Source organism: Phoca vitulina, unplaced genomic scaffold (assembly GCF_004348235.1).
Source record: "Phoca vitulina isolate PV1807 unplaced genomic scaffold, GSC_HSeal_1.0 scaffold43, whole genome shotgun sequence".
In the NCBI taxonomy this organism is placed as follows: Eukaryota; Metazoa; Chordata; class Mammalia; order Carnivora; family Phocidae; genus Phoca; species Phoca vitulina.
The window spans coordinates 9,675,663-9,703,511 of NW_022589746.1; the positions used below are offsets into that span (position 1 = coordinate 9,675,663).

General features: G+C 37.9%; 1 protein-coding gene across 1 annotated transcript in view; it reads left to right on the forward strand.

Moving 5' to 3' along the window:
* The window catches only part of CHRM3 (cholinergic receptor muscarinic 3), a 471,578-nt gene that overhangs the window by 248,289 nt on the left and 195,440 nt on the right, over positions 1-27,849 (forward strand). The window contains exon 4 of the mRNA XM_032430380.1: positions 3,195-3,297. The gene's annotated coding sequence lies outside the window, so the exon portion shown is untranslated. The remainder of the gene's footprint in view (positions 1-3,194; positions 3,298-27,849) is intronic.

The following is a 27,849-nucleotide window of genomic DNA, read 5'->3' on the forward strand; positions in this document are numbered from 1 at the left end:
GAAATGATTTGATGAATTAATTGATGCCTCATGTGTTAGTGGGACACGGGGAATGATTACTTCTTCACTGTTTCTCCCTCTCTCATCTCTTCTACCAACCCTCCTACCCCTGACTTCTTCAGGTGATGAAGAAGTGCAGATGATCCATTCAAGTTCTCTTGGTATGGAGTTTCATAGAACCTGCTTTGTCATTCCAGAGTCTACATCTGTGGGGGCCCATTGTCAACGTTCTCTAGAGAACTGTCTTGCCAGCAAGAACTGAGCCATATTGCAAAGCTCTGAGGTCAGATCGGTGGGACCCCATGAATTAACCAAGTGTTCACACAAACAAATGGATAATACACTCAACATAAATGTCTTTCCATAAATTACTCATTTTAGGATTCTTCATATAGTCCAATTTCTCCATTCAATGACTCTTTTCCAGGTTTTCCTCCATTAGGTTCCTCAGAGATATTTTGATTTATTTGACTCTTTCTGTTGGTTTTGGGTAATACTTTAACTTAATCTTCTATCTGTTGCATCTCACCCAAGAACAAGCTTCCTTCTATAGTAACTAGTGCAGTTGGTCAAGCAGTCGCAAGACAAGACAATTGCTAGAAGTTGCATTCTGGCTAATACCATCATTTGGATTTTGTCTGTCTTACATCTAGTATCTGCTTTCCAGGCATTATTGCCCAGTAGTTGCCTCGAACTGGTATCCACCTTGAGGGCCTTTGTAGCAAGATCTGTCTTCCCAAGCAAATATTCTTCTTTAGAGCCAAAATAATTCCTAAGACATTATAAGGTTTGAGAAAGCCTGTTAACAAGCATATAATTTCTCAACTGGAAAAGCACTGAAAATATAAATTTCTATCCTCTTTCATGAGGGCAAGGCTATTTGGGTGGGGAGGGGCGGTTACCAGAAGATGTTCCAGTCTCTCACCTTCATGATGAGAAATCGAACTAAGATGTATCTTAAGCAGTTTCACTTTGGGATTTTATTAAAGAGAAAAGGGGGAGGGGAGAGAAGAAGGGAAAAAGTTCTCTGCAGCTTTTTCTAGCCTCAGAACTGTATTTCTCATCCTCTGGAGAATGCTATGGGCTCCTCTCGATTTTTTATTTCTTACATAAGCCTTTACTTTATGTGTCACACACAAGATTTCTTCATTTTTGCATCTCTAAACCCACTTTCCCCCATCTCCATGCCCACTCTCCCTGTTTTTAGATGTTACAAATGAGCGTGGTCTCTTTTCTTATCTGAGTAGATGCAAAATTCTAACTTCTTACCGACATCAAAGCCCTTCATCCCCGCACAGCACCAGCAAAGTTACTCAAGCACTGACGATTCCCGCAGCAAAAACCCACCAAGCCTGAGAGAGACTCCTTTGTAACAATCAAGTCCACAGAGGGAATTCAAGGATCACAGCAGGGTTTAGACAGAATGACCAGTGTTTCCACTGTGGCTGGGCAGCATTCGGGAGCCACCATGCCTGCAATGTGGCCATACAGAGACACCTAGCATTGAAAATACCCAAACACAAGGTGAAGAAACGTGCACTTAAGAATCACTATCTTGAAAAAAAAAAAAAAAAAATCACTATCTTGTGTTTCTACCTACACTTGCAATCATGAGACTAGGAACAGAAAGGGTGATATTAGAAACAGTGTCGTTGTGCCCAGGGCCCACTCTGCAGCACACAGCAAGAAAGCTCCCAACATGAAATAGGACGGTGACTGGAATGGCCATACAATGTTCATCGTACCACACACACTTCCTCATGAATCCTGGCCTCGTGAGCCTCTCCTTGTGGCCAATGGAGGACTGGCCCCCAGCTTCCACCTCAGTCTATATGACTTACTTTGTGCTTTGGGCAAACCCCTCAACGACAGTCTCCCCTCAACCATGGGTCACGTTGTCCCGCCTTACAGAGCGATTGTGAAGCCAGAACGAGATCATGTGCCTACAGGATTTTGGAACAGGGTTCAAATTCTCTATAATTATTGGGGTAGGTGTCTTTGTTAGTACTGTTAGGCTGATTTATAGTAATTGAAATCCGTAAAAAGGTGTTCTGCCATTTGTTTGTGTACGTTCTGTTTTCCTCACATGATTGTACCTCCATTAAGGTGGCTTCTGGAACATGCCATTCTCCCTCACAGCTCCCTGCATTTGAACATGCTGCTTGAATATCCTTCTCTTCCCCTCTGCCCCCATGTCCCTTTGTCTGTCTGCCACTTTCCCTCTCAGCATTCAAGACTCAGATTAAAGACCTCCTGATTGGTGATGCCCACCTCTGTGCCTTCTTTGTACCGTGGTTGGGCAAGTAATTGGATGATCTGCATCCAATGTGGCCTCTTCCATTTGACTGGACTCAGGCTCTTTGAAGGCAGGACCAAGTCTTACTCAGTTTCCATCTTATTCACTCGGTAAAGGTTGATCAAATGATGCATGAATGTCAAATACTTGTTGCCATGAAATAAATTGTATTAATTAGGTGAGTGATTCTTTGCGTATTTGCTGTAAAACTTAGGAAGGAAACTCAACACTTAGCTTTCTGTAAGTAATATAAATGTATATGCATTATGTGTGCATATTAAGGGGAAAAGCTAATAAAGTACTCCCAATTATTGGAAGTTTCAGACTGAGGACATGGGACCATAGGACAGAGACCACCAGATGTGATATTTGTGTGGAGAGATAGGTTCCACAAACTCATTGTTCCCCCAGTAGTTGATGTGAATCACTCATTCAGCAGGATGCTGACGGGTATTATAGAAGAGAAGGGTTTCTTGATGAATATCTGGAAAATACTGACATAAATCTCTATTGATAAAATTTATCATTTAATTAAAATGCCATCTCTGGAGGAAGAGGAGAAGGGTGATCAAAAGGTACAAACTTCCTAAGAGTTCTCATCAGAAGGAGAAAGAAATTGTTTTTCTTTCCTTTTTTGCTTTGTTTTTATGGTATCTACATGAGATGATGGATGCTAACTAAACTCACAGCAGTAATCATTTCACGATATATGTAAGTTAAATCATTGTGCTGGACACCTTACACTTACTTATACAGTGATGTACGACAATTATATCTTGATAAAACGGGGAAAAAATAAATAAAATACTCTCTCACAGTTTAGTGATCCAACTATCCTCCTTCATCTTTTATTTTGATTTAGATTCATTTACCCCTTCTTTCTTTCTTTGATTTTCAGCTTTCGTGGTGACATGGCACCTGTTTTCTTTCTACAAGAGAAATTCAGCACACAGCAGAGTCCTTGATAAATTGGATTGGTTTGATGATCCTACCTGGAATAGGTATGTAAAATGTCCATATATGCTTACCTGTTGTTTTGAATCATATTTATGATTCAACAGGAACCATTCCTGTTATTCTTGTTGTTCACTGAGATTGCAGTATGTCCTGAGGAGTAAAATTTATGTGTCAGACATGACCTTTGTCTTTTCTGCTTAGAAGTATATGTCTATAGTATGATTTACAAGACTCCTAAAGACCCCTTTATTTTCTTTCTTATGTGATAAGTACACATTAAGAATACACTCATTCTAGGAAAGAGGGGAAATTCTATGCTCATATGATTCTGAAAATAATAAGATTTATCTACAACTCTATGGAAATCAAGTATATGAAATATGACAGATCCTCTGGTATGTTTATGAGTATAATATCTGTAGTTCAAGATTCTAAAGAAAGGTATGAGCTTCTTTTTTTTCCCCAAAAATTAGTCCAGGCTTAGACAAAACTGAATGCTAAATTATGAACAAATAACTATGCATGTGAATTAATTAATGATCCCTTGATCTCTGAGGTTTGTGACAATTACTCCCTTGGTGTATCATGATATAAATATGGCTTAAAAAACAAAATATACAGTATTTGACGGTTTTATTATATAATGAGTTCTCTTGAAGGAAATGTTCTAAAACTAGATTCTTATAAGATATGAGCCCTGTAATTCTTGATGTGATCCAATTCAGACTACTTGGATGACTACTCTGTGTGTGTGTCACCTTTATTCTTAATGAAGGATCAGGTAATTAACGATTGTGTTTCCACGAGTCTCCAAAGAATTTCACTCCTATGTTCTGTGAGAGTCTGAAATCCATAGTTAGAGTTTAACTCCCTGATTTAAACAGAATTTGCAACTGGTCACCTACATGTCAGATCTATCTTCTTTTATTTCTTTTTATCGGGTGTTGTTTTGTTTTTTGGCCTACACAAAATGGATATGTATGTGCTTTAAAAAATTACCAAACCAAAAAACCAGGAGAGTTCACATAAAAATCTGGGTTCCCAGTCTTCTCTTTCTCTGTCGGTGGCTCTACCAGTAAACCAGTTACTCATTTAAGAAATCTAGTTGCCATACGAGAGAATATTCCCTCTACTTAACCTCTCCACATCTATCCCATCAAGTTCTTCAGGTTTAGCCCAGACTCGGTGGTTCTCAGCCCTCAGGATGAGAAGGTGCTTGTGCCCAGGTTGTACCCAGAAAATTAAGTCCAAACATCAGAGCGTGGAGCTGGGGCTTCAGAATTTTTAAAAAGTTCTTCAAATGATTTATAGGTGCAGTTGGAGTTTAGAACTATTGCTCCGAAATCTTCCTTTGTCTCTATGTCAATTATCACCCCACAGTGCAAGTGACATCCATCACTTCCTTGTCTTACCAGTGTTCAGCAATAGTCCCAAAATCACCTTCTCGCTTCTGTTCTGGCCCCCATTCAATCCATTCTCCACCCAACAGCCAGAGTGATTGTTTATAAATAGAAAATGTCTGGTCAATTCCTGCTTACACCTCTATCAGTAACAAAGATAACTGATAATGATCATTTATGCTTTGGTGGGATGAAGACTGAGTTCAGGCTTTGTTGAAAGACCGAGTCACCGAGGCAGTGAATTTCAGGAGCAAATTGGACAAAGGGCATAGAAGGTGTAGCTGAAGATACCAAGACAGCTGTATTCCCTCCGCACATCAGGCCTCGGGCCTAATCTTCTGCTTGCCTGTCCCTCTAGGCAGTGACTCAGAGGCCAGAAGGGCTATTGACATCTCCTGCAAATTGCCACCCAGTCCATTCCTGGTCTCACATTACCATCAGGAGCAAAGACATTTTGTAATTTGTCAGTGACACTATTATAAGATTAATTTTATGGCACAGCCACCAAAGTTTATTAAATGTCACTCCTTCATAGTTGCATAATTCACCCAGCAAAATACAATGATAGTGGTAAATTTTTAGGCAGAATAACAGAATTGGGACAAATAACAATTTGTTGGGTGGGGAGGTGATGGTTATAGCTAGGATCATTTCATCTGCAGCTCAGATATATAGGCCTTTCTTTTCACCAATAATAATGTAAATTAAGTATTTATCTGAGCTGCAGTGGAGACTTTTTTTTCTCATAGTGACTGTCTAGTGACTTTATAGACCACTGTTTCAGCCACTGAAAACTGTCCTTTAGACTCTAACCACCCATAACTGTAGATGTTGCACTTCCCATTGGAAGGGAAGAAGATAAGGTGTCATCAAAATGTTTTCGTCAAAAAAGACACCCTTTGCAGGATAGTGATGCTATTTTAATCAAAATTTTAAATGAAATCAATAAGTGTAAGCTGCTTTGCTGCTGAGTAGAAACTTGGATCTGTGTCAACACCCCTTGTACATGGCGTAATCAACTTGTATTTCATGCTGTCTTCCACATAGAACCTTGAGCATTTCACCATTTACGTTATTAAAAAGTTCAAGGAGCTGCATGCGTTAAAAACCTAACAAAAATGTGCACTTGACATTCAGGTAATGGAGACCCGTGGCGAGGTATTCAATGCAGCTTACCTAGGTGTTGAATTAATGCCTGTAGCACAGCTACCTTCTTTATCCTAAATTATTTCCATCAATGAAGCTAAAGTGTGTTTGGGGACCTAATTTACCCAAATATTATGCCTGCGCAACACTATCTTTCATTTAAGAAAACAGTTGATATTTTAAGCTTTCTCCTAAGGGTTTATTTGGCGTGGGGGAAGGAAAACAAAATACACAGAGAGAGACACAAACACAGAGACACTGAGTATCCTTAGAGACCCGGGACGGGACAGTGCTTAGTAATGAGATGCCCGTGCGTTTCCTTTGGGGTTCAAGGTGGATTGGTCTTGTGTAAAATTCTCTGTGGTGAATAGGCTTTAATAAGGCCACAGATTCTTTTCACGCTGTTTTAGGAATTTCTTTGAAAGGATTCAGACAGCGATGCCCCTTATGTTTTAGAGTTTTACATTAGTACAGGCAAAGCTTTTCAAATAATATAAAGCCGTTTTTTTCTGAATTCCTTATATCTCCGAGTCTCTGGGTTCTGGACAGAGGAAGATTAAAATCTCTATAAAATCCACCATCATGCCACCACATGAAACAGCTATTGAGAGAGAAATTAATAGTGTCTGAAATGAACCTTGGGTTAAGCGTTCTTCACTTTGCATTTTCTATGACTTTTTTCATTCGCCATGATGCCTCTTTAATCAGAGAGCTTCCCTAAAACTGACATAGAGTTGGTCCAGATTAACTTTAAAAATTGAATATAAAAGATAAATATATCCTATGTTTGTTATAGGTCAGACACACTATGGATGCTTGATAATACTGAGTTCATTGTGAATACTTGTCTTATTTTATATTAATGCATCAAATGGCTCCAAAAATACACATGTTTGTCACAAATATTTACTAATGCATCAGACTTTTTCTTATTCCTGTCATTCCCCTAGCACCTCGTGCTGACTCTTGAGAGTGAATATTTTGGAACAAAACATATAGTATTTCAGTATCCTCCATGTTAGGACTCCACATTAGACATTAGTAAATATTTCTGGAATTTGTGGAATGAATAATTCCAGTGCATTTTACTTTTAGACACAAGCAGATGAAATACCCAAGCTAGGAAGTGACTTGGCCAGTGAACTACACACATGAAATAACGAGCAATGAAAATGGTAATTCATTGGATCAGAGACTGTATCAGATGTGTTCTGCTGCCAAAGCAGAGAGATGGACATCATTTTTAAAGGATTTGGACAAAGTCAAAGGGCCAAGAAACCTCATAATTTGGTTGGCAGCTCATTCTGAGGTTAATAAGGCCATGGCTGGTTGCTTCCTTCTTCTCCACCAATATTTTCATCTTTAATTTTTTTCCCTGCCATGTTGAGATGTTCTAGTCTAAAAGCTCCTAATGGAGGTGCCTTATCTTTCAAAACTTTCCTAGAGTCATGTGGACAAACATGAAAAGGTGAAATACTACAGAAATGCTATAAGTATTAGTGTGGTATAGAAAGATCTGCACTAGTGAACATTTGAATAGCTTCTGCTGCATCCAAGTAGATGGTCCAAATGGATATGATGTCTTCACAATACTAGAAGCCCTTGATGCATGAAGTTCGTTTTCTCAGTAGTTGTGAAACTTCACTTTGAAACCAGATTGCATTCGTCGTATAACAACACACAGTGCCTGGGAAATAAATAATTTCATATATTTAGAGTTCCTAAATCATATTCCCATATCAGGGAGATTTTAAAAACAAACCATTTTTCTTTATCAGAATCCTAATAATATGATTGATGATCATTTCGATTACAAGTATTTTGAAATCAAGAATTTCCATATTTAACTTGGCCTTGTCAATGTTCATATTTTTCTTTACATTATTAATTTTCTAAAACATTTTCTTCTATTTACTTGTTTTTGTATATCCGTCTGTACTATGCTGTTTTTACCAAAAAAAAAAAAAAAAAAAGATTTTAAGTGTGTTAGCACAAGAATAAAATAGAATAATTATAAACAAAATGGAAAAATTAGGGCAGGAAAAATATAAATAAAACCAGAGAACTAAGAGAGGAATAAATATCAGTCACAATGAGACAAACCCTAGGGACCAGCAGTTGCTACTGCTGATCCTGAAGCTTGACTCTGAGTTTCCTGGCAGCTAAAGCAAAATTTAGTTAAGCAATTTTATTATCTGAAAAAAAAAAAAAATTCTCATGAAAAGCGAATACTGCCTCATTCTGTAGAAAGAGAAATTACACATCGGATGGGAGTAGAGTGTTTATGCTACTGTGGGACCATTGAACTCATATTGAAGGATCACAGTAATAGGAACGAGATACACTCTCCTGAACCATGTGTATGGATCATCAGCATCTGTTTGTTTATACTTGTAGTCATGTTTCAGCTAATGGTTGAAAGAAATCCACTGAAGTCAGGATTTTGTATGTGGAATTCCACTGGCCTCTTAACCTCGATGGTCCCAGAGGTCTTGATTTTGTCTTCTGTTCTGTACCACTGTCAGCATTAAAATTTTTTTTAAGATTTTATTTTTAAGTAACCTCTACACTCAGTAGTGTCCCAGAACCCCGAGATCAAGAGTCCCACGCTCTACCAACTGAGCCAGCCAGGCGCCCTTGTCAGCATTAAATTTTGAATGTTTAGTTTATTTCATTTGGCATAAAATTCTGTGCTTGCCTAACGTGGTTTTTATTGTGTTAGCTACTACTGGATATACATATTTTTAATTTTGTTACTCTTTAAGCTTTTGAAAAAAATGAACGAGTCTTTATTTATTTATTTATTTAGAATAGGATCATTGAACAAAGTCTAGCAAACTGCTACTTATTTTACCAAACAACACCTTCTTATATTAATGGCACAAACTTTACGTCATTGTCCTGCTCTTGAAATCCACCCCATTTAAAAGCTTCTATCAAATCCATTGCAATTGCAATATGAAAATTCTTGTGATCAGTTCTCATAGGAGAATGGCACACAATTTGATCATTCTAAAAAGAAAAAAAAAATGGGGCGCCTGGGTGGCTCAGTCTCTTAAGCGTCCCACTCTTGATTTCCACTCAGGTCCTGATCTCAGGGTCCTGGGATCGAGCGCTGTGTTGGGCTCTGCGCTCAGCATGGAATCTGCTCGATTCTCTCTCCCTCTCCCTCTGCTCTCCACCCTCCCCCTGCTTGCATGCTCTCTTTCTCTCTTTCTAAAATAACAAATCTGTAAAAAAAGAAGAAAGAAAGAAAAAGGGAATCACATATTTTACAAGCAACATATGTATAAGATAAAGAGACTTAGGAATCCCTATGCATGAATTCTGGCCTTAAAAGATTGAAAGGACTATTTCCAATATGGAAAAACCAATGGAAATAAATCCATAAGAAAGGATGAATCATCAGTAAAGCACCCCTCTTCCATGTTAATGTATAGCTTATTTCCAAATACTGCATTATAGCCTATGCAAAGTATTAAAACATCAGGGCAAGTAGAACCAAGTAATGAGTGCTCAAAATCTCAAATTTATATTCTTCTTCCTAGTTACCTATGACTTTGAGCATATTCTTTTTTCTCTAACAGCCTTTTTTTTTTCACTTTGAGCATATTTTAACTTCTGGTTGCAATATAGTTTCTTCCTATTTAAAATAAAAGATAAATTGGAGCGCCTGTCTCTAAGTTGAAAACAAAATGTCAGCGTGGTGGTATTGAAAGGTGTCTTTCTGGGACATTTTTTCAACTTATAAAGATCACTTTAAATTAAATTGATTATTTTAATACAAAGCAGTTAACACTTGAGTATCACCTGTAATCTGCTCAACTGTTCCACGTCTACCAGGCACTGCTATGGTCCAGTCTCCGTGTAGGTCCCTGAACGCATATCGTTAACTCGGATTATCTGATTTCATCTTCAGAGCAGCCCTGTGAGATAGGTAATATCATCCTCACTTTACAATTAACTTTAAAAAGTGTATTACAGTGAAGTTATGTCACAAGTAATCCCCATCTACTTACTACGAAGAATAACCCATGATGACCAGAGCCCTTGCTTTCTCAGTGCAAAACCCTTATCCTGTACATCAGTGCTTCTCAACTACAGTGATTTTGCCCCCTATGGGACACTGGGCAATTTCTGGAGCCATGTTTGTTTGTCACAACCGAAGGGAAGCATTCCTAGAATCTAGTGGGCAGAGGCCAGGGATGATGCAAACTTCCTACAACACACAAGACACCCCTGTCACCCAACAAGGAATTATCCAGAACAAAGCGTCCATAGTGCCAAGGTGCAGAAACTCTGCTCTAAAAAAGTGCCTTGCGGAGAGTACTGCGTAATTAGTGAAAGGATACAGATGTGCCTAAGAAAGGGAAGTGTACAGGGAATGTGACTGTTCTGACAGGGACCCTGGGGAGAGTGAGCCTGGAGGCAGGGGAGGAGCATCAGGGAGAGGAAGTCTTTGCTGATGGAGCCAAGAGACCCGTGTGGAAACCTGTACAAAAGGAAGCTTTTCTCCTTCCTTTTAAATACAGGACAAGCTGTCTGCCCTCAAGAAGGGCACACCCTTCTGGGGGAAACAAACGTAGAGGTAGTCCATCTCCATTTTAGGCTCAGCTTCTTTTTTTTTTTTTTTTAAGATTTTTTATTTATTTATTTTTTCGAGACAGAGAGAGAGTGCGCACAAGTGGGGGGTGGGGGTGCGTAGAGGGAGAAGCAGACTCCCCACTGAGCAGGGAGCCTGATGTGGGACTTGATCCAGAACCCTGAGATCATGACCTGAACTGAAGGCAGACGCTTAACTGACTGAGCCACCCAGGTACCCTCAACTTCTAATTGGGGTTGAAATCAGTTTCCTGAAATGGGCTGTTCCCCTTTTCATTCATCCCTTTGGACACAGCCTTCTCATGCTCCAACCTCACTCAGCATTTCACTGGACTTTCTTGTTCTTTACTCTCTGCTTACCCTTCCTGATGCCACAGGGCATGGAAGCTCAAAGGAATGTCCTGACCCACTGCATGTTTGGGGGCTTTGTCTTACTCCACATCTGCATTTCAGTTGTACCCCTCATGGAACCCCAGCCAGAAGCTGGATGGCTCAATAATTTGAAGAAAGATACTTAACTTCTCAAAGCTTTGATCTCTTTATCTCTAAAAATGAAAATAGTAGTATGTTCTTCTTGGGATTGTAGTGAGGAATAAAAGAGTATCTACTACAAAACAAGTTCTTCTAAATATTCTATGAGCTCCTCAGTTAAGTGTCATTTCATTGGCTTTCTCAAAAAAAAAAGGGGGGGTTGTAACCAGTAATCCTCTGTATTCTGTCTCTGTATTCTGTATGCTCACCCAAACAGTACAAACAAAAGCAATGATAAAAACCTTCTGCTCTGGCCCATAGTCTGGGTCTTGCTAGTTCTCCGAACTGTGTTCTGTCTTTGACTTACCCCTCCGCCATTGTCCTGCATGTCCCCATCACTGCAACTGAATGACTCTAATGTCCTTTTCAGTAATTTCCTCTATTATCTCTCTGCCACCAGTTTTACGTCACTCCAGTCCTTCCTTAGCACTGATCCCAGAATAATCTATATGTTTTTAAGCAGTAATAATGTTACTCTTCTGATTTAAAAACTGTTGACTCCATGGCACCTCTAGGCAGCTGTCCTACAAACTCACCCTGAAATGGCAGAGTTTCTATGCAAGCTTCCTTCCATCCATCCTACATAATTTCCACTGCTCCTCTGACCTGCTCTTTCCTGGATAATCATCCAGACACCGTGCTTGCACGGGCTCCTCATTCTCCCTGCAGTGTGCTCACCCCCGCTTTCCTGCCACATGTGTATTCATCTCAAGACCCAGATTAAATCTCACTTGTTCACTGATGCCTTTCCGCAAGCCCTGCTCTTCTCCCCAGGCAGAGTTAAGTTCACCATACTCTTCCCCCAGAACCCTTCCTTCACAGTTACCTAGCACTGACCACCCTGTATTGTAGCCTGATGATAATCTTGATCACTTCCCCTTCAGACTGTGATTTCTTTGATGCCTGGCACCCCCATCATATTCATCATAGTATTCCTAGCGGCAGTACAAAGTGACCACTAAATAAATGCTTTATTGTTGAATACATGTTAAGTGATCCATGAATCCCTCTTGATTTATCGTTCCCTTGCAGCTAGGGAAATGATGAAATAAATTAATTTGTCCAATATTCGGGAGCATCCAAAAAGATTAGCAGCGAGTTTCATTAACTTGAGCTTTTACCCTCCCACCATTTTTTTCAGTTGGGAAGAAGTTCAGATAGAGAAAAATGTAGTACCTACCTCCTAAGACTTTAACACCTTTTATAAGATGCAGTGTCATTCAGTTTCTTCATAATTATTAACATAAGTATTTGGTGCTCACTTTGGCAGCTCATATACTAACATAAGTAGTTGGGAAAAATTTAAGATATTAGAATAGTCTCAAGAAAAAAAGCTATCACTTATGGTCAGATGTCATGCATTCATTCAATAGATTTGTGTTGATTGTCTAATATGTGCCAGATTACCTGGAACATTATTATTCTACTAATACTATATTTTAAAAATCATACTAATACTTTTTTAAAAATTAATGAGATCTAAAACGTGTCCTCTAATCCCCAAGAATAATTAACTGACTCACTTATGCTTAGAAAATATCTACAAGTTTCATATTTGATCTAGGACTTTAAATTTATTTGTTAATAAACTCCTAATGGAAGATGATGTTACCTGTGTATCGTGGTGCTGGGTTCAGAGATTAGTCATTGCTGTGCTTTATGAGCAGGAATATTCCAGAACAACAACATCATGTAGTATTGTTACAACATGGTCTTTCTGAGTAAATTAGATCATACTGTACTTAGATATACTTTTAAGAAATCAGTTCACTACATAGTTAAAGCCATTCCTTTTACATTTCACTGAACAAATTTAGCAAGTTTGTGGTCTTCATCTCACAAAATCAGAAAAAACCCTGCCTTTACTAATATAAATATGACATATTTTAACCAGGTACACCCAAGAAGTATATGCATTTGACTATATAAATATAAACATACTATATGTTTAAAACTAACAATATTGTATGTTGATGTATCTATGATTTAAAAAGACTTCCATATAAGTAGTAAGTAGCATAGTGTGTGATGGTTATGGGCATAAACTTTGCACCCAGCAGCTCTGAGCCAACGGAGTCTCCTTGTTTCCTGACTTATCTTAGCCTCTGCTTTCATATTCTGCCAAGGAGGGTAATCAGGTCCACTTTACAGACAGACTGTTAAAAGGATTCTGGGAGATGAGGTGTATAAAGGGCTTTCTCTATGCCTGTGCAGGTTAGAGTTCAGAGAATAGGGATTTTAACTTAGACCTCACAAAGGCCTTTAGGAGTTCAACTTTAGGGATGCCTGGGTGGCTCAGTCGGTTAAGCGTCTGCCTTTGGCTCAGGTCATGATCTCAGGTTCCTGGGATCAAGTTCCACATCGGGCGCCCTGCTCAGTGGGGAATCTGCTTCTCCCTCTCCCCCTACCCCCAGCTCGTTCTCTCTCCCCCTCTCTCAAATAAATAAAATCTTTAAAAAAAGAATTTTTTTTAATAGTTCAATTTTATGTCAAAGGGAGGGATAGAAGGGGAAAAGCCATGTCCGAAGGGATTAGGAAGAATCTGACTCCGGGTCACACACCCTTGGAGTGGCAGACTGAGGTCTTCCCTCAACACCGAGCCCACACCGACTCCAGCCCAGAGCTCCTGGTGGGCCCGAGGGATCTTTGCATCCTCGATGCTCTGAAACATAGTAAGCACTCCAGAAACATTGGGTAATAATGCATGTAAAGAAAAATTTGACAATTCAGTGATTGTAAGAATTCCTATGGGGAATTAAAGTCAGAGATGAACACAGTAAGAGACTTTGAGCCACACTTAAAAAGCAGAAGGTAGTCTTTTTGCTGAAGGTGTGTTGCTCCCAAGGGCAAGAATCCTATCTTAATTGATGTAAGAGAGTGCCTGGTATAAACACTCAATATCTATTTGTTTAATAAATGAGTGGGCAAATGGATGAACTTGAATAACTAGGATTAAATGTTAATAAAAACATTTTCAAGTTTTAAGAAATTATTATCATTATTGTTATTATTATGATTTTGCACTAACATTTTGGAAAGAATATATGCCTCTGGGTGAGTTTTTTCACCTTAGGTCTCATTGTGTTCTTCTTTTCTATATTTAGTATAAAATTCTTCCCTTGGTTTTTTCTTTTCCTTTTCTTGCTTATAAACAACAGGACTTTGTCTTCTCAATATTTTAAAAATATTTATCCTTTTCTTAACACTCTTATTGAAATAATATAACTTTGCTGATGAATAGAAAGTCAAAACACCATGTTTTTGTGTTGTTGTTTTTTACATAATATGTGACTCAAATTCAGGGACAAACGAAATGTTGGTAGTGGTATTTTGAGGTATCTATGTTAGGAGGTGAAAGAAGAAGGATACTTAAGGAACACCATGACTTTTGGGATGCCTGGGTGGCTCAGTCGTTAAGCGTCTGCCTTTGGCTCAGGTCATGATCTCCGGGTCCAGGGATTGAGTCCTGCATCAGGCTCCCTGCTCAGCGGGGAGTCTGTTTCTCCCTCTCCCTCTGCCACTCCCCCTGTTCATGACCTCTCTCTCTCTCTCTGTCAAATAAATAAATAAAATCTTTAAAAAAAAAAAAAGGAACACCATGACTTTCAAAAACACAGATACTTCTGAAGTCTTTTAAATCATTTTGTGTCCTTAAGATAGTTTAAGTTTGAACTACAGTCACTTATTTTCTTGTCTTGGTTATTAGAATATATATATCACTGGGCGCCTGGGTGGCTCAGTTGGTTAAGCGACTGCCTTCGGCTCAGGTCATGATCCTGGAGTCCCGGGATCGAGTCCCGCATCGGGCTCCCTGCTCAGCAGGGAGTCTGCTCCTCCCTCTGACCCTCCCCCCTCTCATGCTCCCTCTATCTCATTCTCTCTCTCAAATAAATAAATAAAATCTTTAAAAAAAAAAATAGAATATATATATCACTTTGATCCCAGTATTATGATAAATTCACTATTGAACATCACAATTCAAGATTTAACTAAAAAAACCATGGGAACTCCTGGCTGACTCAGTCGGGGGTGTGGGAGGCATGCAAATCTTGATCTTGGTTGTGAGTTCGAGCCCCACGTTGGGTGTAAAGATTACTTAAAAAATAAAATCTTTAAAAAAAGGATTTAACTCAAAAACCAAAGGTTGAAGATAATAATTAAAAGCTGTTCTGGAAGATATATTTATATTATATATATAATTTCTATATATAGAAAAGATGATAGATAGATAGATAGATAGATAGATAGATATTACTCCTGGTTTGTTTTAAAATAATGTAAACCTCTTTAATTCTTTCCACGGGAGTTTTTAATAACAATTACATAAAAATATGATCTGCTTGAATGTTACTAATTTGTTTTGTTGAAAAACACAGAATGAGATTTTTCTCAGTTAATTTTTTTTCAGGGGAGGATTCTAATTGAAGTGTCACAAATTTAAGATGCAGGAGGAATAACGAGTAATAAAATATTAATGGGACCAATTGTTGCCTTAGCTTCCACACTTCCTTTGTGCACAGAAAGATTTACACCCAGGCATAGGCTAAGTAAACATTTGCATAAAAAGGTGATAAGAATATGAATAAAAATGTAAATTTCTCTGATTAGAATGTTGTTTTTTTTTTTAAATAGGAGTGAAAAGAATTGTAAAATAGCACGTCTTATGAATTAGATTTTTGATAATGCTGCATGTTACAAAGCATAAAATCGGCCCCCAAATGTAAAATTATTTTGTATTTGGAATGTCCTGTATGTCATCAGCCTTGCACTATGTCTTCCGAGAGCGTATGTTTCCTCTTTCTGAGAGATCTTAGCTTCCGAGATCAGACGAGATCAGGCGCGTTCAGGGTGGTATGGCCGTAGACTCTGAGAGATCTTAAAACTGGGATATTTACTGACTACATATTTTGTGTCAGACATCCATAGGCACTGAGGCTGTGACAGAGAATAAAACAAAAGCTGTGCCATTTTGGAGGTCATGTAACAGTAGGGAAGATAGAAAGGACAGAGATACACATGCAAATGTTGAGTGTCCAGGGAGATCAGTCTTAATAAGTGTATTAGGGCAACAGAGAATCTTGGTGGAAAAGGGGTGTGGTGCAGTGTTCTTTTAAAGACAGTGTTCAAAAAGTCCTTTTTAGTAATGTCACGTTGGAAGAGAGACCAGAAGAAGCCAGGGCAAGGGACCAGCCTCAGCAAAGGCCCTGCGGTAGGAGCATGTTGGAGGTGTTGAGGAGAGACAGGGAGGAGCCAGGAGCCTATGATAGAGAGTAGGAAAACCATGAGAAAATTGAATCAAATCAGAAATTGGTGGATCAGGAGCACATCATGCAAGGCCAAGTAGAGTACTGTAGGACCTTGAATTCTAGACAAAGTGACCTGGGAAGCCTTTGGAAGATTTTGAGCAAGGAAGTGATGTAATCTAAGGATTTTATAGGAGGATCATTCTGGCTTTTCTATGAAGAATAGATGGGGGAAGGGGTGCAATCCACCTATAATTTATGGGGATGTGAGGAGTAGACATGAATATTTCTCTTTCTTGCACAGCCAGGCCCAGCTGTAAGGAAGGTCTCCATGTGACCAGCTAAGAGTCTGAGGGGCTTATTATTACAAGAGCAGGGAGAATGGATATAAGTGTGCAAAGAGCACTTTCAGTGTCATTCACAAAGGTAGAATATGGGGGATGAGGGCCAAGTTTGTGGAGGCGAGGTCATGAGTTAAGGTTTGAACATGAAAATATGAGGTGCTTAGATGAACTCCTAGTGGAATATTTGGGAGGGGCATAAGGGAGTTGTCTGGTTGGAGAAAATTTGGGGTTCTTTTATATTGTTATATGTCAATTCAAGCCCTGGAAACAAGAGTATGTAGCATGAAAGAGACAAGAATCCTAGGGATGTTGATGCTTCTAAGCATGGTTCTAGAACATATTCAAAGGGTCACCTCACCCTCAGAGGGAGAGAAGGGACTGGTGAGTGGAGTTCTCTTTTTCTTCAGTTGTCTTTTCCTTTTTGCCCTAACATCCAGAATGCCATGGATTTGCATCCCAATTGGTCTCTCCAACTTAACATGAGAGCAAGTTTTTGGATGTATAATACTTGAAATTCCTACATTGATCCCAGCAAGGCAAAATAATCACCAAAAGAAGGGGCTGTATTAACATAAACTAAGCATATTTCATACAAAAGTACTTTCTCATCTTAAGAAAAAAAATACTTAAAAATAGGACTGTTTTTCTCAAAAAATTACCCCTTATATGGAAATCCACAGTAAATTATTTTCTGTTTTGGGAAAGGATCATCATTTAAAAGAGTTGCATATGGTTGTTTGTGTTAGTATTCCTAAAAATTCATAATGTTTGGGTGACATGTAGTGGCCGGTAATTTTTAAATATATATTTATCTCTAATTCATCTGTTTGTAACAAAATACCTAAGCACATATATATGTTGAGCTATATATATAGTAATCCAAGAGAAAGGAATCCAGAGAGTTGATGTAAAGCTATAAAGTATCCAAAGTTGAATTAATTACATTGTTTGGACACTAGCTAAGAGTAGCAGAAAGCAGAAACCTTTGGTTAGAGAATGGTCTCTAGATGAGACCAAAGGAGCTAAAGAACCAGCATCACTCAGGGAAATTTGCCAGGCTAGGGTGGGAGTTAAGGACTGAGCCCCTGATGCTAACTAGAGGAACCCACTCAGGGGTTGGAGAAGCATCAGATAGTCCCGATTGGGTAAGGAATCATCGAGGGTGGCAAAGCGGGAGCTGGGCAGTGAGGGGCTTGAAAGGCTGACTCAAGATCATCAGGAAGCAGTTGGATTTCATTTTAACCTGTAGGAAGAGCTCATCAGACTTGTAAAGGAAGCACTGATAAATGTGATTAAGAACTTTTAAAGAAGGGCGCCTGGATGGCTCAGTTGGTTAAGCGACTGCCTTCGGCTCAGGTCATGATCCTGGAGTTCAGGATAGAGTCCCGCATCGTGCTCCCTGCTAGGCGACAACCCTCCCCCCTCTCATGCTCTCTCTCTGTCTCTCTCAAATAAATAAATTTAAAAATCTTAAAAAAAAAAGAACTTTCAAAGAGTAATTTTTCTTAAATGTGGTGGATATGCCTTGTGTTTGCTCAAAGAATTTTACTTTCCTCAACATGTTTTTAGAAAAATTCTCCAACTCTTACCAAAAAAAAAAAAGGAAAATATTTTAAAGGTCAAAGGTTACAAGTTTTTCATCATTTAGCCAAGAGATAGATAATATAGTCCATGTATTCGGTTTAATTTAAGTAAAATGTCAGCTTGAGGGAGGAACTACTAAGCAATTATCTGAAGATAAATTAGAGTGACATTAAGCCGTGTCCTTCATGTCCACCTGGGGATCTCATCATATAGTAATTCATCCACTTTAAATTTTAAATATTGTTCCTTGGGAGAAAATAGTCAATCATAATTTTAAATGAACTCTAAATGTTTTATGTTGTATTCGCCTTTTCTGTTCAGTCATGATGACATCTCTTAATTTGGGTGTGCATAGGACTAGTGGATTGAATGGTTCTCTCCATATTTTGTTGTGAAATAGAATGTCCACTTTTAGACTCAGGGCTTACAGCTCCCCAAGGCACATCATTTGAGGATTTTCGCCCAAGACCAAGTGTCTAGAAAGATCAGTTGTGAAATAATAAAATCACAGCGTACTTATTTCAATGTTTTGACAAGGATCCTGAGGCAAGAGACCTTAGGGGATGAAAGTATCTCAAAATGAATTAGCAAATTCAGATGTCACCAGTATCTTATGACTGTTCCCCCTAGGCTAGTTTCCTGGAATCTGTTCCAGGTTCTTTCTCTTGAGTCTGAAAGGTGGTCTCTGTCTTAGGCATCTTGAGCAAAACAAATACATCTTCCAGATAAATGTTCAGAGGCTGGAATCAGTCAGACAAGGAAAAAAACAATGGGGTGTCTGTCTTTTGAAGAAACCTGCCTTGTTGATGGTGCCATTTGTCTTCCAGAGCATTTTGCATATGCTCAGGCCAAGTGACTTTATAGGGGGCAGTATGTCTATGGAGTTTAAGAGAATTAAGGTTCCAGAATCCAGAATCAGCACTCCAGAATTTAAACTCTAGTTAGAGGTAATTTTCAGAATAACTCAAAATAAGAATAATAATTCAGAATAATTGAAGGCCTGTGGTTAGTTACAATTTTGAAAGACAAAATAAGACAAAAAGAGACAAAATAAGAAATAGCAGTTGAGGTGAGCTAAGAACGGTCGTGCCTGTCTGTTTGGCAATGTTGCCAGCTATTTTCAAAAATAATGAGCTAATCCCGCTGTTATGCTCAATACTGATGAGACCCTAATGAGTACATTGGTTCCATAATTCAAGAGGAGCATGGAGAATTTGAAAAGGATTTAAAGGATAATCACAAAGATGAGTAATGGAACAAAAAGCAGGAACAGTTAAGAAAACCAAAGAGCTTCTCAAGAAGGACTTTGATGATCTTTAAACTCACGAACAGCTCCCTTAGAGGAGACGGTGGTCCTGGCTGAGTTCTTTCTGCAGGACCAAAGAGACAGTAACTAGGCACGAAGGCTTTGATGCTGCAGGAAGAAAAGCAGTTGCTTGATGGTGAAACTTGGAAATAGCAGGCGTGGGAGCTAAAAGATTGTAAAGTTTAATTGTTCAAAGAATTGGGGTGTAGAGAAGATGTGTTTTCATCTATTTGTTTGGGTTTCCATAAATTCTGTCCTCGGGTTGAGTCGTTAGTCTTTTCTAACAATTTCTGTGAATTTCTTCTTTGTTCCAAAGAAATGCATCTTCAGTGCATTTAGGAGCAGACATCGGATCATCAGAGGGTATGCAGCGTCTGTATTGCTCGCAGTCATGCACACCTCTATTTGCCCCATGTTTTCTTCACACAGGTTTGTAAGAAAAGTATTGTGAGGGGCGCCTGGGTGGCTCAGTTGTTAAACATCTGCCTTCGGCTCAGGTCATGATCCCAGGGTCCTGGGATCGAGCCCCCCATCGGGCTCCTGGCTCAGTGTGGAGCCTCCTTCTCCCTCTGCCTGCCATTCCCCCTGCTTATACACTCTCTCTCTCTCTCTCTCACTCTCTGTCAAATAAATAAATAATCTTTAAAAAAAAAAAAAGTATTGTGCTTGCTACCCTCGGCTCTCTACACCATCATGGCCTGCTAGTTCAAAAGAGAGGCCACTTCCTTTTTTGTTCACAAGGTTACAATAGCTTTTGAGAGCAATGTGAATTGAATTGCCTGCCCCCAAATTCATATGTTGAAGCCTTAACCCCCAATACAATTTTATTTGGAGATAGGGCTTTTAGGAGGTAATTAAGGTTATATAAAATCATAGGGATGAGTCCTAATTCCATAGGATTGGTGGCCTTATTAAAAAAAACAAAAAAAACATAGCTCTACCCTCCTGATCCTTCCCCCCCCCCCCAAGAAGCAAATCTTCCAGAACCTTCATCTTGGACTTCCCTAACATCCAGAACTGTGAGCTGTCTGTATTTTTGAGCCACCCAGTTGGTAGCATTTGATTATGGTAACCTGAGTAGACTAATAAGAGGAAGGTTTGCTGCTTGATTCTATCATAATCTCATTTGTCTCAAGCTGGCTTTAATTAGCAGAAACCTTAGAAAATTAGAGAAGACTTTTCTGATAAGTATCTCTGTAGAGGTGAAGGGCTGAGGGGGCAAGAGGAGGACAATAGGATAAGAAACGCTCAAGGCATGTCCACCTTGGATGATGTTGAAAAAGAATTCTGAGTCATCATTTGTATTTTAATACAAACTTAACATCCTAATATTATCACACTAATTTTGATCTGCATCATCAATGTATGAAAAAAGGTATCTTTTAATAATATGTACAGCTAATTTTAATAAAAACTACTTTCACTTTCATACTTTATTTTTTAGAGTTTTATATTTTTCATTGGCATCTATGTTGCAGAGCAAAAAACAAAACAAAACAAAAAAACAACAAAAAATACCATAGAAATGACAATGTGGGTCACAAAACTGGAGTTGATTATTAAAGAATATTTCTATTTTACTTGGGGAAAATATTCATATTTTGTATATCTTACCGTTTACAACACTAACAAAATGAATTATTATTTTTTGATTGTTGTTAATACTGCTTTGACATGTTTGCACATTGATATTCACATATTTATTTTATCTTTTTTTTTAAGATTATTTATTTATTTATTTGACAGAGAGATAGAGAGAGACCACAAGTAGGCAGAGAGGCAGGCAGAGGGAGACGGAGAAGCAGGCTCCCCGCTGAGGAGGGAGACCAATGCGGGGCTCGATCCCAGGGCCCTGGGATCATGACCTGAGCCGAAGGCAGACGCTTGACCAACTGAGCCACCCAGGCGCCTCTCACATATTTATTTTATCTTAATTTCATTAGAAATCTGGGAGATCTTGAGGGGTCAGTAACTAAAATCATCACCCTCTCTGTGGTCAGCTACAGTCATTACATGCAAAATTACATATTAAACAATAAATTTAGTGCATTTTTTTAAATTTTTTATTATTTAGTGCATGTTTTAAGCTTTAGTAACAGAAACTCAAACTTGGGCCATAAGAACTTTTTAAACTATTATGATAGTTATATAAAATGACTTTCTCCCTCAGAGCAGTAATAGTTAGAGGAAATGAAAAGGAAAGAAAACTCATTTAGAAAATTATTTTTAAAAGCCAGAGAAAAAAATTGTATTGCCTTTGAATTATTTCAAGTTTGCTATTCTATAATTGGAACTTGAACTACACTTACACAGTTATTTAACTTCAGTTGTTTGGGGAATATGCTAGAGAATATGCACAATTCAAATACCCTAATTACCTCAAAATTATTTATCTTGATTTCTGCTTTCTTTTCTAATGAATGGATTACCTCCGTAATCATCATAATATATAAGTATTACCTCTAAACTCAACATCTTCTCCATCCTTTCCATGTATGCACTGACATTCTCTCTTAAGACTTTTCTTTACAACACAGAGAGTAAGTAGACCATCTTTATCATGTAAAGTAATAGAAAATACATATCTGGATTTGAAGCCAAAAGACATGATTTCTGGGCCTGACTTTGCTCTTTGCTAAAATGTCTGGTCTTGAGTAAGACACTTAACCTCCCTAAGGTTCTGCCTTATTAAAATAGAGATAATGAGACCTTCCCTGTGGCTTGAATGAAAATCCTATATAAAAATATAAGTGCTATATCTTGTAAACTGTAAAGTACTATAGAAATGCAAGTTCTTTGAAAAAGAGGAACAACCAAAACCCAAAACCAGGAGAAGGAGATAATAAAGATTAGAGTAGAAATAAACAAAATAGAAACTAAAAAACTAGATCAATGAAACCAGCAGCTGGTTCTTTGAAAAGATCAATAAAATTGATAAACTTTTAGCTAGACTCATCAAAAAAAGGGGGGGGAGAGAGAAAGAGAGGGCTGAAATAAACAAAATCAGAAATGAAAGAGTTGAAATAAGAACCAACCCCACAGAAGTACAAAGGATTGTAAGATATAATATAAAATATATAAACTCCCCAAACCAGGAACCCAAATCAGAAAGAAATAGAAAATTTGAACAGACTGAGTACCACAAAGAAATCGAATCAGTCATCAAAAAAACTCCCAAGAAACAGAAGTTCAGGACCAGATGGCTTCACAGGTGAATTCTACCAAATATTTAAAAAAGAGTTAATACCTATTCTCAAACTATTCTAAAAAATAGAAAAGGAGGAAAACTTCTAAATTCATTCTATGAGGCCAGCATTACCATGGTACTAAAACCAAAGACACTACAAAAAAAAGAGAACTGCAGGCCAATATCTCTGATGAACATAGATGCAAAAATCCTCAACAAAATATTAGCAAACCAAATCCAACAATATATTTAAAAAATTATTCACACGATCAAGTGGGATTTATTCCTGGGATGCAAGACTGGTTCAGTATTCTCAAATCAATCAACATGATTTGTCACATCAATAAGAGAAAGGATAAAAACCGTGTGGTCATCTCAATAGATGCAGAAAAAGCATTTGACAAAGTAAACATCTGTTCATGATAAAAAAAAAAAAAAAAATCCCTCAACAAAGGAGGTTTAGAGGGAATATGCCTCAACATAATAAAGGTCATATACGGAAGACCCACATCTAACATCATACTCAATGGTGAAAAACCAAGAGTTTTTCCCCTAAAATCAAGACAAGGATGTCCACTCTCAACACTTCTACTCAACCTAGTACTAGAAGTCTTAGCCACAGAAGTGAGATGACAAAAAGATTTAAAAGGTATCCAGATTGGTACGGAAGAAGTAAAATTTTCCCTATTTGCAGATGTCATGATACTGTATATAGAAAATCTGAAAAACTCCATCAAAAAACTACTAGAACTGATAAATGAATTCAGTAAGGTTGCAGGATATAAAATCAATGTACAGAAATTCATTGCATTTCTATACAATAATAATGACGTAGCAAAAAGAGAAATTAAGAAAACAATCCCATTTAAAATTGCACCAAAAATAATAAAATACCTAGGAATAAACTTAACCAAGGAGATGAAAAACCTGTACTCTGAGAACAATAAAACACTGATGAAAGAGATTGAAGACAACACAAACAAATGGAAAGACATTCCATGTTCATGGATTGGGAGAACGAGTATTGTCAAAATGTCCATACCACTCAAAGCAATCTACATATTCAATGCAATCTCTATCAAAATGCCAGTAGCTTTCTCACAGAACTAGAACAAATAATCCTAAAATTTGTATGGAACCACAAAAGACCCCAAATAGCCAAAGCAATCTTGAAAAAGAATAAAACTGGTGGTATCACAGTCCCAGATTTTGAGACCTACTACAAAGCTGTAGTCATCAAAATAGTATGGTACTGGCATAAAACTAGACACATAGATCAATGGAACAGATTAGCAAGCTCAGAAATAATCCCATGATTATATGGTGGGTTAATCTTCAATAAAGGAGGCAAAATATACAAATGGGAAAAAATAATCTTGTCAACAAATGGTGTTGGGAAAACTGGATAAGCTACTTGCAAAAGAATGAAACTGGACCACTTTCTTACACCATACACAAAAATAAACTCAAAATGGATTAATGACCTAAATGTGAGACCTAAAACCATTAAAATCCTAGAAGAGAGCACAGGCAGTAATTTCTCTGACATGGGCCATAGCAGCTTTTTTCTAGTTATATCTCCTGAGACAAGGGAAACAAAAGCAACTATAAATTGTTGGGACTATATCAAAATAAAAGTCTTCCTCACAGCAAAGGAAACCATCAACAAAACTAAAAGACAACCTCCTGAATGGAAAAATATGTTTGCAAAGGACATACCTGACAAAGGGTTGATTTCAATACATATAAAGAACTTACACAACTCAATACCCCCCCCCCCAAAATCTTTTTATTTAAACTGGGCAGAAGACATGAGCAGACATTTCTCCAAAGAAGGCGTACAGATGGCCAACAGACACATGAAAAGGTGATCAACATCACTCATCATCAGGGAAGTGCAAATCAAAACCACAGTGAGTTATCATCTCACACTTGTCAGAATGACAAAAATCAAAAACACAAGAAACAACAAGTGTTGGCGAGAATACAGAGTAAAAGGAACCCCTGTTCATTGTTGGTGGGAATGCAAACTGGTGCAGCAACTGTGAAAAACAGTATGGAGGTTCCTCAAAATATTCAAAATAGAGCTATTCTATGATCCAGTAATTGCACTACTAGGTATTTACTTAAATAAAACAAAAACACTAATTCGAAAAGATATAGGCACCCCTATATTTATTGCAGCATTATTTCCAATAGCCAAGATATTGAAGCAGCCCAAGTGTCCATCCACTAGATGAATGAATAAAGAAGATGTGGCATACACGCACACACGGGAATGTTACTCAGCCATAAAAAAATGAAATCTTGCCATTTGCAATAACATGGATGGATCTAGAGGGTATAATGCTAAGTGAAATAAGTCAATCAGAGAAAGACAAATACCATATTATTTCATTTATAGGTGGAATTTAAGAAACAAAACAAACGAGCAAAAAAAAATGACAAACCAAAAAACAGACTCTTAACTATAAAGAACAAACTGATGGTCACCAGAGGGGAAGTGAGTGGGGGGATGGGTGAAATAGGTGATGGGGATTAAGAGCACACTTATCATGATGAGCATTGAGTAATGTATAGAATTGCTGTATCAGTATATTGTACACCTGAGACTAATATAACACTATGTGTTAATTATACTGGAATTTTTTAAAACTGCAAGCTTTTATATGTTGTCACTTATATTGGAAGTTAAAAGTTATTAAGAAAATAGATCACCAATGTTTTCTCCACCAAAACAGTAGGTAATTATGTATGGGGACAGAGGTGTCATTAATCTTTGTATGGTCATATTTTGCAGTATGTACATGTATCAAATAATCACGTTGTACACCTTAAGCTTACATTGTAAATCACTAATATCTCAATAAAGCTGGAAATTTAAAAAAAATAAAAAAGAATAAATAACAAAAACAGGTATTATAAGAAACAATATAATGAGCTAAAAATTATCTGTGGCTAGAACTAGTATCCAATATGGCAGCCACCAGCCACATGTAACCATTCAGCGCTTGAAATGCTCTGCAAGTGTGAAATAGACCATGTTATGAAGACTTACTATGAAAAAAATGTAAAATACCTCATTAGTCAAGTTTATTTGATTAAATTTTGAAATTATATTTTGGATATTTACGGTTACCTAAAAGACATTATTAAATGTTTGTTTGAAAAATGCAAGTTCTCATTGGGGGAGTAATGTAGGTATCTTGATCGAAGCATAAACACTTGTGTCTTCCTTGTGTGGTTCATCTCTCACCTGTCATTTTTGACAACATTGTGACTTAGGTTAAGATCCTGAACCTCTGTGAGTTTCAACTTCTTCATCTTTAAATGAGGGATTATGAGAACATTCCCCTCCGAGGGCAAAGTGAAGTTTAAACAAGAAATACATGTAAAGTATTTACAGAAGAGTCTGACAGGTAGTGAGCACAAAATAAATAATAATTCATATTGTCTTCTCTTAAAGCACACGTGTTCGGCATCATACTGGTACATTTCTGTAGTTCGCACTTGTAGGACCTGCTCAGAGTGTGATCGATATGTGTGTTAAGAAGAAAACATGATTTTTTATTTTGGTTTTGTAATACTAATTTTTCCTATTAACTGACTCATACATCTTTGCTGTAAGAGCTCAGAATATACAGAAAAGCATCCAGAAGTAAACAAAACAACCGTCAATCCAATGACCCAAATAGAACCACTGTTAAGCATGTTTTAGAAGGGAAGATAATTTCAGGGAAAACCAAAGTAACACAGGGGATGGACAGGGGATGGATTTGGGTTGCAGAGAAACCAGTCCCTAAGCAGGGAAACCAGTGGAGGGGAAGGAATTGAAGTTTAAGAGAGAAAGAAGCAACAGACTTACAAAACTATGGTAGTTTTAACCAGGACTGAGACCCACTTTAATATTCCAAAGACTAAATAACTAAAACACATGTCCTTGCGTAGAGTAGAGTCACCCTGATGGCACCATTTCCCCCATAGTATTCGGCCATTCTACTGGCAGGGACATCACCAAAGCTGGTTTATACAGATAGCTACACAGAGAGGGGTCAAGATGTACACATATCCACCACTTTCCAGTGTTTTCCCTGGAAAAATAAACTGGGAAAAGAAAAGAAAACTAAATTCTCTAAATCATTCCCTTCATACTTGTGACATCAGTAACCACTGTCGTTGGTGGCTGGGGAGGGGAAAACTGGCAGCATAAAAAAGTAGGCAGAGAAGGTGAACTAAATTTGACATACCTGGCTTTGTGCAGACAGAACTGGAGAATTATTCATACACAGGGGCAATTAAGAAAAAAAGATTCTAAGAAAGGAATGACAAACCAAGTTTGTCAAATTCATTTTCTAAAAACAGGCATTAAGAGGTAATTATTATTTTGTAGAACCATGCACCATGACAGGTATTATGAATGCCACGATGTCTACACTTGACATTACTACATAATTAAGAAGAGATTATTTCAGATCTCGAGAAATCACTCTCCTATTTCCTTCTCAAAGGTCATTATTTCTAAGTCATTAATCTAAAATGAAATTTAAGGTAGCATATAGGAAAATAGCTTAAAAGTTTAAAGCAGATTTATTCTTTACACCCTGCGGTAATTTAATTTATGGTTGTGGACCCCTCCAAGCACAGAATCATGCCCACCTGATATCCCTGATACTCTGGAGTGCTACTCGGTATTTCATCAACAATGAGGGAAGTGAATCAGTTGCATTTCTTTCTTTCTTCTTTTTGTTTTGGAAATAAAATACATCTTGCTGTGAGGCCAGTAAACTATTCAACAGTACATGGGATTTAAAACACAATAAATATAATGTACTTCCAGTTAAGTATACACTTAACTAGCAGAACTTAATTCTTCCAAATAGAAAAGCTAGGGCGCCTGGGTGGCTCAGTTGGTTGAGCGACTGCCTTCGGCTCAGGTCATGATCCTGGAGTCCCTGGATCGAGTCCCGCATCGGGCTCCCAGCTCGGCAGGGAGTCTGCTTCTCCCTCTGACCCTCCCCCCTCTCATGTGCTCTCTCTCATTCTCTCTCTCTCAAATAAATAAATAAAATCTTCAAATAGAAAAGCTAATTAACTAGAACACATTCCCTTACTTAGGAGGAGCCACACTGATTTTCCCATTGCCCCTATAATGGTCAGCAGCTATCTTCCTGCAGAAACAATGAGTTCAATAAACAGTTACTGAGGGTCGACTACGTGTCCTATGGGCTCTGTCTATGGTGTGTGGGTAGCCAG